The sequence below is a fragment of the Saccopteryx bilineata genome, chromosome 3 (genome assembly GCF_036850765.1).
Source record: "Saccopteryx bilineata isolate mSacBil1 chromosome 3, mSacBil1_pri_phased_curated, whole genome shotgun sequence".
NCBI lineage: Eukaryota > Metazoa > Chordata > Mammalia > Chiroptera > Emballonuridae > Saccopteryx > Saccopteryx bilineata.
Genome location: NC_089492.1, coordinates 189,529,862 through 189,545,204, shown reverse-complemented (window position 1 = coordinate 189,545,204; position 15,343 = coordinate 189,529,862). Strand labels below are relative to the sequence as shown.

Below are 15,343 nucleotides of genomic sequence, written 5' to 3'. Positions count from 1 at the left end.
ATGAGCTTCCAGACTCTACAGTTGTGAGAATTAAATTTCTGTTATTTAAGCCTCCCAGTTTGTTGTACCCTGTGAAAGCAGCCTGAACTGACTAAGACAGGGCCTAGAACTTCTCCTGAGGGTTAGAGAAAGCTCTCCTCTAAGGAAGTAATGTTTCAACCACACTATGAAGGATGCATAGGGGCAGCTGGGAGAGAACAGTTTGTGAGGGGCCTGACATGAGGAGCATTTGGGGCCCCAGGAGGGTCTTGGGTGTCAGAGAGTGAAGGAAGAAGTGACTGTAGTAAAGCAGGAAGTGAGCAGGCAAAGCACACATTTATATTCTGCAGCTGTGTCAAAGATTTCAATCTTTATCCAAAACAATAATGATAATAATAAAAACAAAATGCAGCCTTTCTGTGCTACCCAGAGAGGAACCCGTATAGAATTGCTCTCAGGAAATGGTCACTTCTCTTGTGTGCCCTGACCAGGAATCAAACCCGGGACGTTCACATGCCATGCTTAAAGGAAAACTTTCACAATGTCCAGAGCCCTTGATGTCCTGCAAATGAAGGAGGAGGATCTCAAATTCCTTGCTCAGGAACCCCCTTAGGTGGCATCCACCTTGATTTCCAAATGGAAGCCCATCTACCAAAGGGAAAGTGATGGCATCTACATCATGAGTCTGAAGATAACCTGGGAAAACCTAGTGCCATTGTTGCCACTGAAAACCCCACTGATGCCAGTGTCGTCTGGTCCAGAAATGCTGGCCAGTGAGCTGGGCTGAAGTGTGCTGCTGCCACTGGCACCAGTCCTATTGCCGGCTGTTCACCCCGAGGACCCTCACTCATCAGATCCAGGCAGCCTTCCTTCTGGGAGGCGAGACTCCTGGTGGTTATTGATCGCAGGGCTGACCATCAGCCTCTCATTTATGTTAACTTGCTGATCATTGCTCTGTGTAACATATGCTCTCCTCTGTGCTGTGTGGACACGACCATCAAGCAGGCTCATGTGGTGGGTCTGATGTAGTGAATGCTGGCCCAGGAAAGTTCTGCACATGCATAGCCCCATCACCTGTGAATACCCAGGGAGGCATGACTGATCTCTACTTCTATAAAGATCCTGAAGAGATCAGAAAGGAAGAGCAGGCCACTGCTGAAAAGGTGTGACCAAGGAGGAATTTCAGGTCGCTTCAGCTCCCACGTTCACTGCTGCTCAGCCTGAGGTCACAGACTTGTCTGAAGGTGTGCAGGTGCCCTGTGCCTGTCCAGCAGTTCTCTATTGAAGCCTGGAGTGCTCAATCTACCACTAAAGACTGGTCTGCACCACCTGCTCAGGCCACTGAGTGAGTGGGAACAACCACTGAGTGGTCTTAAACTGATTTTCCACAAACCTTTAAAATGGAAGTAAGGTTGATAGAAAATAATTTTATATATATATATATATATATATACACACACACACACACACACACACACACAGCCCCAAACCAAACAACAACAACAAAAAGCACAGTAAAGACATTGAAGACTTTTAAAAAGAGAAAAGACAGTCATATTATTTTTTGTTTTTAAATGATTTTTCAGATTGCATGAAGTAGAGGAGAGCAGAATTGAGGAGGCAAGAATGGATTAGGTGAGAAGTGAGGAACTATTGCAAAAGTATGAAGTACACATGAGAGAGGGGTGACTGTCAAGACCCCTCCCAGGTCTCTGGTCCAGGTGTTGGCTGGATGGTGTGGAAGAGAAAATGCAAGGTCAAGTATGGATACAGTGACTCTGAGAAATCCAGGTAGACATGTTAACAGAGTCAATTGCGTATGAGTCTCAAGCTCAGTGAAGGGATATCTGAGGATCATAAGCAAAGAATGTGCTTTAGGCCCTGGCCGGTTGGCTCGGCGGTGGAGCGTCGGCCTGGCATGCGAGGGACCCAGGTTCGATTCCCGGCCAGGGCACATGGGAGAGGCGCCCATTTGCTTCTCCACCCCCCCCCTCCTTCCTCTCTGTCTCTCTCTTCCCCTCCCACAGCCAAGGCTCCATTGGAGCGGGGATGGCCCTGGCGCTGGGGATGGCTCCTTGGCCTCTGCCCCAGGCGCTGGAGTGGCCCTGGTTGCAACAGAGCGACGCCCCGGAGGGGCAGAGCATCGCCCCCTGGTGGGCAGAGCGTCGCCCCTGGTGGGCGTGCTGGGTGGATCCCGGTCGGGCGCATGCAGGAGTCTGTCTGACTGTCTCTCCCCGTCTCCAGCTCCAGAAAAATAAAAAAATAAAAAAAAAGAGAGAGAGAGAAAAAAAAAAAAGAATGTGCTTTAAAGCCATAAGTACAGATTAAATCAACTGGAAAGCAGAAAGTGTTTTCAACTAATCTATTGGAAAAATCATAATCTAAGGACTGGGAGAAGGAGGATGTGCTCTGGCAAAGGACGTTGAGGTGAAGCATCTGAGAGGCAAGTGGAACCCTGGGAGAGTGTGGGGAGTCAGAAGAAGCCAAGGGCCAGAACATTTCCATCTGCGGATACTCTTAAAGAGGTCTAGTGCTTCCAAACATGAGACTGAGTAGTCCGTCAAATATTGCTAAAATGTCTAATTGGGATGACAACTTGAAAATGCACATTAGATCTAACAATCTGAAGGTCACTCACTGGTGACCAAATGCCGACAGTGAATGTGAATATGTCCTTTATTACCCCCACAGTGTAAACACACAGTAAATGCTAAGTAATTATCTTACAAAAACAATTATGTAATAATATGTACAATCCTATAGAGTAGAAATAATCCTATAATAATAGTATGAGATTAACTAGTACACAAATACTTATTAAATACCTACTGTGTGCCGCGCATACTCTTCTAAGTGGTTGGGATACATCATTGAACAAAAGAGATACAGCACTTCTGACCTTTGTGGAGTTTGCATTCTAGAAGGACTGATAAAGCAGCAGGTAGAACGATAATAAGCAATAAATAAATTATATAGTATATTAGAAGGTGGTAAATTCTGTGCCCTGAAAAGAAGCATTAAACATACTAGAGCAGGGGTCGGGAAACTTTCTGGCTGAGAGAGCCATGAACGCCACATATTTTAAAATTTAATTCTGTGAGAGCCATACAAGAACCCATGTACGTTATGCATTATCCAATAAAAATTTGGTGTTGTCCCGGAGGACAGCTGTGATTGGCTCCAGCCACCCGCAACCATGAACATGAGCGGTAGGAAATGATTGGATTGTAATACATGAGAATGTTTTATATTTTAATGTTATTATTATTTTTTTTATTAAAGATTTGTCTGCGAGCCAGATGCAGCCATCAAAAGAGCCACATCTGGCTCGCGAGCCATAGGTTCCCAACCCCTGTACTAGAGCAAGAGGGTGATGATTCCAGAGAGGCTAGTCAGGATGATCTCATCACAGAGCTGATTCTTGAGCGATACTTGAAGGTAGTGAGGAAATATGTCTGGAGAGGATTTCAGGCAGGAGAATCATCCAGGCAAAGCCAAAGTGGAAGAGTACCTGGTGGGTGGAGACACAAAGCCAGTGTGGCCAAAGTGATGTGATGGAGAAAGAGTGGGGATAAGGTCAAAGCAGCCCATTACAGAAGTCCTCGGGGCCATTGGTGGGACTCTGGCTTTTTCTGCAGGAAAATGGAAAGCATTGAAAAGGGTTTGGAAGCGATACAATATGACTTATGTTTTAAAAGTATCACTTTGGCTGTTCTATTGATATTAGGCCAGAAGGAGGGAGACCAGTCTGAATCGAGCTAGTGGGAGGTTTTTACCAGCAGGCTTGGAGGAGGTGCATCTCACATTTGCTCAAATTATCTTGGCTAGAACTCAGTCACATGGCCAAAACTAACTGCCAGGGTGGCCAGAGAATGCAGTCTAGATGTGTCCCAGAAAGAAGAGAACAGCTGACCCATCTCTGCTACCAAGGGCTTGCCGTGACTTAGGCACAAACTGATGATGGGAAGAAGCAAAGTGTTAATAGTGAAAGTTCGGAGAAGTTGTTGAATTCAGACTATATTTTGATGGTAGAGACAGTAGAATTTCTTGTAAGACTGGCTGTGTATTGTGAAAGAAAGGGGAGTCAACAAGGTGGCCGGCTTGAGCGTGGGCTCATCCAGCTTGAGCTCAGGATAACTGGCTTGACCATGGAATAGATGTGATCCCATGATTACTGGCTTGAGCCGAAAAGTCACTGGCTTGAAGCCCAAGGTCACTGGATTGAGCAAGGTGGCTCTGCTGTAGCCCCCTGGTCAAGGCACAGAAGAGAAAGCAATCAATGAACAACGAAGGTGCCGCAACGAAGAATTGATGCTTCTCATCTCTCTCCCTTCCTGTCTGTCCTTATCTGTCTCTCTCTGTCTCTCTCTCTGTCTCTGTGTCACAAAAAAAGGAGTCACAATACTGAGCTTGTGCAGCTGTAAGAACAGGATTCCAACTATAATGGGTAAGGTTGCAGGAAGAAAGGCTTTTAGAAGAAAGCAAGACTTTAGCTTTCTATATGTAGTTCAGAAGGATTATTAGACACCCAATGGAGACAGTGAGTGGACAGTACACAAGTCTGGGATTCCAGAGGTCTGGGCTGGAGTGTAAAATTGGGAGACTCAGTATATGAGTAGATTTAGAGTCAAGAAAATGCCTAAACCAAAAAAAGGATAAAAAACTAAGCCCCAGTGAACCATGATGTTAAAAAGTTGTAGAGAAAGAAGAAATCAGCAAAGAAGGCTCAGAGAAGCAACAGTGAAGAGGCAATCCTGGGGAATCTGGAGTCCTGGGAGCCCAGAGGAGGTGCCTTGGAGAGGAGGGAGTAAGGGACTGCTGCTGGCAGACTTGTCCCTGGCTAGAGAAGAGTGCAGTCAGCGAGAATGGGATGGGAACAAGAAAAGGTGAGAGGAGAAGAATCAGATACATCAGATATTATAAGTAAGTTTTTCAAGGAGCTTTTCTATAAAAAGGGAGCTAAGAGATTTGGTAGAAGTTGGTGGAGACTTGGACTCAAGGAAAGGTATTCTTGATGAGATGTAATAAAGAGATTTTATGTTGATGCTGATCCCATGGAGCAAAAATAAATAAATAATAGAACAAAAGAATTTCTGGAATAATGTTTCTGGGTTTGCCAGAGGTGTTGTTTTGTGTGAAGGTGTGGGATTGGCTTTGATAAGCACATAGTAAGGGAATCCATGATCATGGGTAGAAAGGCAGAGTGAGTGATAAAAATGACTAGCTAGTGTGGGTACAGTTATTTCTACAAGGAAATCATTATTTGTCTGCCCCTCACTATTGCTATAGCTACCCTCTGGGGGAGGATAGAGTTGGAAGGCAGGCATTGGCATTAATTGTCATCCCACCTGGAAAGTCTTCTTAGTTGTGCTTAGCAGTCTGTAATGGAGTCTGGGCTAAGGTTGTAGGATAAAGCACATTTGTGAAGGATGTCACCTCCAAACTGCATTATACTATATTCACCATGGGAGTGTGTGTACAGATGTGTAGTGCTAAACCTAAACATTTAAAAAGGACCACAGAATGTGTGTACAATTTTGGCATTTCTTTATTTTATCTTATAATTATTTAGGGTCTCAAGCACTGGAACTGGCTTGGGCCTCTCTCATCCTCAGAAAGGTCCCACCTATCTTTTCTTGTTTTTTTGTTTCTTTCTTTTCTTTTCTTTTTAAAAAATTTTTTTAAATTTTTTATTCAGTGAGAGGAGAGGAGGCAGAGACAGATTCCTGCATGTGCCCCAACCAGGATCCATCCTGCAAGCCCACTAAGGAGAGATGCTGTGCCCATCTGGGGCATTGCTCCATTGCTCAGCAACCGAGCTCTTTTTAGTGCCTGAGGTAGAGGCCATGGAGCCATCCTCAGTGCCCTAGGCCAACTCACTCCTATCGAGCCATGGCTGCAGGAGGGGGGAGAGAGAAAGACTATATGGGGAGGGGTGGAGAAACAGATGGGAGCCACTCCTGTGTGTCCTGACTGGAAATCAAACCTGGGACGTCCAGACATCAGGTCAATGCTTCATCACTGAGCCAAACGGCCAGGGCCTGTCCCACCTGTCCTAAATGCTAACCCGACCAATGTTCACTTCAGGATTTTCATAGCCATCGATGATTGCTGCCTAGACTCATTATTTCTTTTTTTTTTAACACATTTAAAAAAAGATTTTATTTATTCATTTTAGAGAGAAAGGGGGGAGGAGCAAGAAGCACCAACTCTCATATGCGCCTTGACCAGGCAAGCCCAAGGTTTTGAACCAGTGACCTCAGCCTTCCAGGTTGATGCTTTATCCACTGCGCTACCACAGGTCAGGTGAGATTCATTATTTCAAGAAGAGTTGTAAATAGGTAATTTGTAATTCTAATGTTCCTGCCCTATTAATAATTACTGATAGTGATTTTTCTGTAAGAAAATCATTTCCTCATCAACAACCTCATTGCCTTAAAAGAATTAGTGCAGGAAAAGTAGGATAAATGCTTCCTTCTTTTCCTTTGCTTGTCGGTCCTCAGAGCAGAGTCAGTGCCACTGCAATTTCCAGGAGGAGATAACCAGGGACTTTCTGCTATTTTTGTTTTTGTTTCCAATTCCGTTTTATTTTTTAAGGGGGAAGAAGGGATGCTACATTATTACAAACTCACGGATTTTTATATACTTGACATATTTCCATTTCAATAATTAATTATTGCTTCTTATTGAAATTGTCTCACCACTAGCCAGGGGGAGATCTTCAAGTTGATGCCTGCGTCCTTTGACATGACCTCAGTGATCTGGTGTTTGATTATTTCTTTTCTTTTTTAAGATTTTATTTATTGATTTTAGAGAGAGGAGAGAGTGGTGGGGGGAAGAGCAGGAAGCATCAACTCATAGTAGTTGCTTCTCGTACGTGCCTTGCCCCTCCAAGCCCAGAGTTTTGAACCAGTGACCTCAGCATTCCAGGGTGATGCTTTATCCACTGCGCCACCACAGGTCAGATCATTGGTTTTTTTCTTTCTCTCTCAATTTTTGCCCCAGATCTGGAAATGGCCATTTTTCTAAGAACCCCTAGTTCTTTTTGGTAGTGAAAGGTATTTAGAAGTCAAAATCCGAGTACTTGTAGAGTCTTCCAACTCATCCTCTGGGTTCTGCTTGCTCCTTCATGATCCACCACAGGTGGTTTTCCAGGTACATCTTCCTGAGCCCTGGATGACACATGTCCTTCTTCTGTCACTACCTTTTAATGAACTGTTACTGCCGCTCAGGTTAGCCTGGACTCAAGGCTCTTGCACCAGGCCCTGCTCTCGCCTCTCACCACATCTTGTCATGAACACTAGAGCGCAGCCAAGCCTCCAGCAGGCTCCTGGAGAATGCCGCGCCCATCTCCACCCCCATGTGTCAACCTCGGGCTGAGCCAGGAGGCTGGCAGGAGTGCAAGTGGTTGGACAGGCAGTGCGAGGAGCCAGCCAACAAAGGTGCACAGTGTGCTTCCTACAAGCAGGCGCCAGCAAACGTCTCTCTCGACTGTTTGCCAGCTGGGTGATTCCATCCAGCATGTCATCTCTCCTTGCCACCTCCTCATTTATAAAAAGGAGATGACAACACCAACCTCCTCAGGTCATTATGAAAACTAAAACCAAAGACTTACATAGGATACCTAAACCAGGATGTATAAAAACAATAATTATTACCTGCCCTTCTTTGGATCACTTACCCTCAGTTATATAATCAGATGGTTCAGAATATAAAAATCCTGAGATCTTCCAAAAGTGTGTCTGCTATTTTTACCTGTCCTTTCACAAAAGGTTACAGCCTGGTCCTGTCGTAGGGGAGAGGACAACCCTGAGTCACTTCCTCCCTCCCCATGCTGGTCCTGCTGTGCCAAGTTGGATGGGACCAGGCTGTTCACAGATAGCTGCCCAGGCCATGAGGACTCATGCTCGTTGACATTCAGGAGGGTTTTTGTAAAACCATGGGCCTGGCAGGAGACCAGCTGACCTCCCACTTCCTGAATTGATCATGCATCTTTACTTCCCTGACAACTTTTTTTCTGAAATTGATCAATGTTTCTCCCAAAGTAAGCGATGATTAGCAGGGGGTTGATAATAGAATTTGAGGCTGACATATTTGGACTCCAAACAAGTAATAAGACTCCTTTTTTTTTAAAGATGAGAATGAAGTATAGCTGTGATCCACAACCTTGACTGCATATCAGCAGAGCCAGAGGAGCTAAAAATGCTGATGCCCAGGGACTGATACAATTGGTCTGGAGTGTGGCCTGGACACTGGGGTATTTTATAAACTTCCCATGTGACAATGTGGTGAACGATGAGTGATATATGGTAAATGCTTAGACAAATGCAGTTTCTCGGTCTCCAAGGAGGTGTCCATCAGCTGGGAGCACAAAGTGAAGCTTACCTTTCTCTGGCTTCCAGAATTCTCCAATATGCAGGTGAAGCAAGAGATGGAAGGACTTGCCAAGTCATGGAAGGCTTCTGGGCCATGCCAAGGAGTCTGGGGTGGTTCTCGCTAAAATCCTTGTCGAAAGGTTTTTAGCAGACTGGCAACTTGGTCAGGTTTCCATAGGAAATGTTGCCTGGTAGCATTGGGGAGAATGAATGGGAGTGGGAATGGTTGGAGGAGGCCAGGAGACCACTGAGGTCCCCATGTGAGATGATGAGAGCCTGAAACAAGGCAGGAGTGATAGCAGATAGAGAGAGCATGGAGAGCAAAAGGAGAGGCTCCACCTTCTCGAGTGGGTGCTGGCCCAGGATGCCTGGCCTTCCTGCACAAAGCTCACTCTACCCATTGCCACTGGTTTGTTGATGCTTTGTAGGCTGGTTTCAGTGTCTTCGCTGAGTTATCTCTTAACCACAGTAATGATCCACATTTATTATGCTTTGGCTTTGGGTTATGCAGGTGGCTACATCTGTCTCACTCTACCATTAACAAAACTGAGGCTTAGCAAGTTTGTGTCCTGCCCAAGGTCCCATAACCAGTAAGAAGTGGAGCTAGATAGAGTCAGGTTTCTCACTTAACCTTTAAAACTACTGCTGTCTCACACTTCCCATCTGTTGTGCTCAAATGCCCCTCCTCCTAGCTGAAGCCACATCCTTCTGAATGAAGTCCCAGAACTGGTTGGACCCACAGGCTTCATCTGACTGTCCATCTTGGTTGTTTCTGTCCAGCCCAGTCTTAGGGTCCTGGGGAGAATCTAATTTGTGGTTACATCCATTAGACTGGTCAGCCTCTCTATTGCCCTGTTTTATAGTATTTCAACTTGTACTTACTCAGAACTAAAATAAATCCCCTACTTCTTTATGTTTTCCATATGTTATGGCACAGAAGCACCATAATTTCTCTTTTTCTTTTCAGAAAAAAATTTAAAAATAATGTTACTAATGACGCTAACCATTGTAAACAGTCAAAAGTTTCTATGTAAGACTTTGAGTGCTGGTAGAACACCTAGAGAAATCCAGAAGACGGAAGACTTACACTTTAAAAACATCTATATCTACAATGTTGGAAATACCACCTGGTCTGATGGTCACAACAATTGAAACTAACTTCTTAAGGCTTTGTCAGTTGCAATCACTGACCATTTACTTAATCTACGTTACATATTTTGTGGCTAACATTCATTGGGTACATATTATAAGGCAGTGGTTCCCAACGCCTGGGCCGCAGACTGGTACCGGTCTGTGGGCCATTTGATACCGGTCCGCAGAGAAAGAATAAGTAACTTACATTATTTCCGTTTTATTTATATTTAAGTCTGAATGATGTTTTATTTTTTAAAAATGACCAGATTCCCTCTGTTACATCCATCTAAGACTTACTCTTGATGCTTGTCTTGGTCACGTGATACATTTATCTGTCCCACCCTAAGGGCCGGTCCGTGAAAATATTTTCTGACATTAAAATCAGGTTGGAGATCACTGTTATAAGGCAATACTGGGCTAAGTACTTTATGTAGATTATCTCTCATTATGACATATGACAGGGAGGTTAACTTGTTCAAATATCCAACTTGGTATGTAATAGAAACCATATCTGATGTTAAACCTGTCTAATCTGAACACTATGCTTGCTCATAACCCTTTAACTATCTTATTAAGCCCCTTAATAATAAAGAATTATAGACTAATCTGTGTATTAATTAACTATACACATTACAGCTATTACCAACATGTTCTTAGGCCCTGGCCAGGTAGCTTGGTTAATTAGAGCATTATCCCAATACCCCAAAGTTGTGGGTTTGATCCCCTGTACATACAAGAAACAACCAGTGAATGCATAAATAAGTAGAACAATAAATAGATATTTCTTTCTCTCTCTAAAATCAATTTTTAAAATTTTCTCTGAGCTTTGTTTTTAAAACTTGTTCATAGAAGTGGTTTTTTTCCTATTACTGTGTTGCAGTATTGCTGTTAGCTACCTCATCTGTAAAATGACATCACTGGTCTGTTTCAAACAGATTTGCAGTCAGTGATGGTGAATGAACATAGGGGTAATGACTGGGGACCTGTTTCTTCTTGAAATCTTTGAGCATTGGCCATGTCTCCTCACCATGTGGTGCTGCAGGGTGTCAGTCATTTGAGTGGCATGTAACCAGGACTCTACTCAGATATTAAGTAAGTATTTTCTTCTCTGCTTGATTTCCTGCTCTAAAATATAAGGTGTCTCACAGCTCTAAACATCTGTGGTTCTCTCTGGACACTGGTTGGTAGTACACAAACAACTCTCTGCAGTCTTCTGGCTCTATAATTTTACATGGTCATTGTTGGATATCATATCATCCTCTTTTTAAAATGGAAACTCATCTATATTCTGCAGAATTCAGCCTATTGCATTTATTAACATCAACCTCTTGTTAAAAAGTTGATTCAATAGGATGTTTCTGGGGGAAAAAAATCAAAACTCAGATATTTAAACCCTCTGAAAAATAGGGAATTCAGTCACCTGATCACCAGTTGCCCCTGAAAATCCAGGCAACTTGGAGGGACACCCAAGTGCATTCATTCTGACTAACTGCATTCAGTCATCCAGTTCACCAAATGGCTTTGCTGGAGCCACCTGCTGATGGTATCGCTTTCTCTACAAACTTGATGTAACTTTAGTTTTGGTAATTAAAATCTCATCCATCACCAGTTTGAAAGAATTCTTTGGCTATTTGGGGGGAAAAGCTAAGAATTATTTGGTGATATGGATTATTTCCTCTAACTCTGTTTGGAGATAGGAATTTTGTGAGCTCTGTGTTATGACGATTGAGTTCCTCTACCACACTAGGGCCACCCGAGGGGGCTCACCTGTGCACAGGGCAAAACTCAAACTGTGCTTGTTAAATAAATGAGCAAATAAATGAATGCTTATGTTCCAGGATCCAGGAGGGTTTAACGCAAATTTCTTAACTTTTACTTTTTAAGAATCATTGAATTTCCTTGGGGGTTATATATACATAATTATCTTCTTAATATATTATGAACATATTCTATGTTTTATAGATCCTTCCAATACTGAAAAGGATAGGATGAGAGCCATTGTTTATGGTTGTTAAGATTTTCCAATTGAAGTTATTATCAGTGCATGACTTTCTTTAGTATAAAACTAATCTGTGAACAAACCATATAGGAGAAAAATAAACAGCAGAAGAATTTTCCTCCTTCATTTAGGTAAAACTGAAGGAAGAGTCTCTCCAGGTTTTATCATAAAGAAGAGTCTTGTAAACACTTCAGTGTGATATTTTATTGCGTTCACTTAAAATAATATAAAATTTCAATACACTTTAAGTATGCATAGTATCCAAGGAAAACATCCCTTACCTAGTTAAATGAATATGTAAATGGATCTACAAGTTTTATATAAGTTATAGAACTAACATAACTATCTGGGTGATTTCTAAAATTATTATTTACTAATTTTGAGAGAGAGAAAGAGGAACATAGTAGATCTGTTCCTGTCTGTGCCCTGACTAGGGATCAAACTAGTGACCTGTAACCAACTGAGCTATCTGGCCAGGGCTCTGGATGATTTTTAAATCCTATGAGTACCTTTTTACTTGCATCATGTTGAGAAGAAGCATGGCATGGTGGTGGCTGCTGTTTGGGAGTTTAAATAAGGGAAAGAGTGTGATGGGTTTTCTGCACTGTCTGTGTTCACCCAGCATCATCTCTGCCCCTTCTGTGTTGTCTTTTCATTGTTGGAGAAAAGTCTGTGATTTCTTTGCCAGTGTGGTTCAGAGTTAAAGTTTTCCAATGACACATGGAATAGAATAACTCGGTCAGCCACCTGCAATCATTTGCTGTAGTTTTACAAGGGAAGGGAGGTCTCCCCAAGAATGCACTACAGCAGCAGTTCTCAACCTGTGGGTCACGACTCCGGCGGGGTCGCCTAAAACCATCAGAAAATACATAATGCATATCAAGTATTTACATTCTGAATCATAACTGTAGCAAAATTACAGTTATGAAGTAGCCACCAAAATTATTTTTTGGTTTGGGGTCGCCACAACATGAGGAACTGTATTGCGGGGTCACGCACGGCATTAGAAAGGTTGAGAACCACTGCACTACAGGAAGGCAACTGAAATGGTTGGTAGCAGCTGCCCTTGGCTTTGTGATGCTCTCTTGAGAACCAGCTGCTTGTGTGCTTCAGGCACCTGGAGTCTAGGTGGCAGCTTCCCCATGATTTTGGCTCTTCCAAAATTTCAGAAAGCAGATTCTCCAGCCCTCCCTACTCAATAGTCATGAAGTTCCTTGAACTAAAATCTCTTTCTATTTGAAGTATTTAGTGTCTACTTTTTTCCTGGATGAATCCTAACTATTAAACCATTTTCACCTTTCTGGATATTTTAGGGAAAAGTGGGATTTTTAGGTCTGCATTGTCCAACCTCACTTCCAGGTGACCCTGAGTCCCAGGATTCCGGCATTGTAGGGGGGAGTGGGGAAGCTGTTCAGCTCCGGTGGGATAACAAGAGTCCCAACTAGGCAGATCCAAAGCATGTGGTCCAAGGCAGTGGGAGGGAGAGCAGACTGAAACCAGAGGGTTATGTTGCCACAGGGAGAAGAGGTGGCATGTATAGGCAAAGCTCAGGAAGTTCATCAGAAACAGTGGCTAGAGGGGAGGGAAGATATTTTCAGAGAGTCTCTGGGGGGAGAGGCTGGCTGTTGGGGTTGCTGGGTCAGTTTCACAGACACTGGCCATTAGAGGGCATGTATAACAAGAAAACAAACCCCAAAGCTGAGTAAATATATTGTCTTTATGAATAACAACATGCACAGATTGAACTTGCTCTGACGGAACTAGATCCATCTCTTTTATATAATTAAAAATACTATACTGTAAACATTTGTGATAATTTGAATTATTTGTCCTGTTTCTTCAACCCTAGGTAGTAGTGCTAGACAGTCACATTTGGCCATGGCCTCATGGTGTTTGAAATGTACTTTCCTGCACCTTGATTTTGGCCTGGCCATGTAACTTGCTTTGCTCAATGGAATGTTAGCAAGTGTTAGTGCAAAGAGATGAGTAAAGTGCGTTTATGTCATTGGGTTTATTCTCTTGTGTATCTGCTGTTACTGTGAGAGGGAAGTACCCTTGAGACCTAATGTCTCTCCAGCCTGGGACCCAGAATGAGGCACATGGAGCAGAAAGGCTACAATAGACCCACAGGCACATGAGTAATAAACATATGCTTACTATTTGTTTCCATGGAGATTGTGGGGGTTGCTTGTTATGCAGTGAATCTGTGGCAACTGCTATCCCATACAGGTTGCATACATCACTATCATACATAGTTTTTTATGGAAAAATTAAAGATTTTTCAAAGATAACTTTGATCACTTTCAATTTTCACAATCAATACACTGACTTTCAACTGAAATTCACATGTAAGATGAGATTCCATTCTACTTTAAATTATAACTTTTTTTCAGTCTTATTTCATAAGTAAAAGTTGTGCAACTTTTTGGAGCTTATATTGTAGCTGATTTCTTTACACAATGAACAACAGGCCTAGAATTTATGTCGGCAAAAATATCTGCATTTACTGATCTATAGAAGTCTATTTTTTTTCTTTTTTTTTTTAATTTTAATTTTTTTTATTTTTTTATTTTATTGACTCATTTTTAGAGAGGACAGAGAGAGGGAGAGACAGAGACAGAGAGAGAGAAAGGGGGAGGAGCTGGAAGCATCAACTCCCATATGTGCCTTGACCAGGCAAGCCCAGGGTTTTAAACCGGCGACCTCAGCATTTCCAGGTCGACAGGTCCAGCTTTATCCACTGTGCCATCACAGGTCAGGCTATTTTTTTTTTCTTTTTATCAGCATTTAAAACCTGTACTTTTAAAGATAATTTTATAATTGATTTAACCTTCCTTTTTGCTTAGTGAAATTTATAAAGCAGAGAAGTATCTAAGAATGAACAAATTTTTAAAAAGGCACCAACAAACTAAGAAATATGCATGATCATTTATTTGACACCATCTTCTAAAATTTCACACATCAGAGATAAACAAAATTAGTGTAATTCATCTCTTAAATTGCCTACTAACATTGTAAGTGAGCCAGAGCAAGAGGAAGAAAATTGTCGCTTTCGACAGGATATGGCAAGGCAAGCCTTCAGGTATTCCAGTGAACTGAGTGGTGCTGACAGACACCAGACCTGCTGACCCACCCTGACGGCACCTGGTGGGAGACCTGCACTGTCCCTCTCCACCCCCACCCACGTTCACCTTTCCTTACAACTCCAGACTCTGCATGGTCAAGGGGCAGTATTTCAGTCACCAGATTTCTCCACTGGCTGCTTTTTTTTTTTTTTAATTTATTTATTAAATTTAATGCAGTGACATTGATAAATCAAGGTACATATTTTGAGAGAAAACATCTCTAGATTATTTTGACATTTGATTGTGCTATATACCCCTCCCCCAAAGTTAAATTGTCTTCTGTCACCTTCTATCTGGTTTTCTTTATGCCCCTCCCCTCCCCCAACCCCTCTCTCCTTCTTCACCCCATCCCCCCTCCCTCCAACCCCACCCCCCACCCCTGTTGCCATCACATTCTTGTTCATGTCTCTGAGTCTCATTTTTATGTCCCTTCTATGTATGGATTCAAGTAGTTCTTAGTTTTTTTTCTGATTTACTTATTTCACTCCGTATAATGTTATCAAGGTCCATCCATGTTATTGTAAATGATCCGATGTCATCATTTCTTATGGCTGAGTAGTACTCCATAGTATATATGTACCAAAGCTTTTTAATCCACTCATCCTCTGACAGACTCTCCACTGGCTTTTTGCTACCCAAGTTGAATGTTAAAAGCAATTTTTTTTAAGATAACATTCTTCTTCCCATGAGGTAGAGATTGAGACATAACACAGTTGCTATGGTTATAACGT

General features: G+C 42.6%; 1 pseudogene; it reads left to right on the top strand.

Moving 5' to 3' along the window:
- The first annotated feature begins 520 nt into the window (after nucleotides 1-520).
- On the top strand, nucleotides 521-1,355 carry LOC136329475 (small ribosomal subunit protein uS2 pseudogene; annotated as a pseudogene).
- Nucleotides 1,356-15,343: the final 13,988 nt, after the last annotated feature.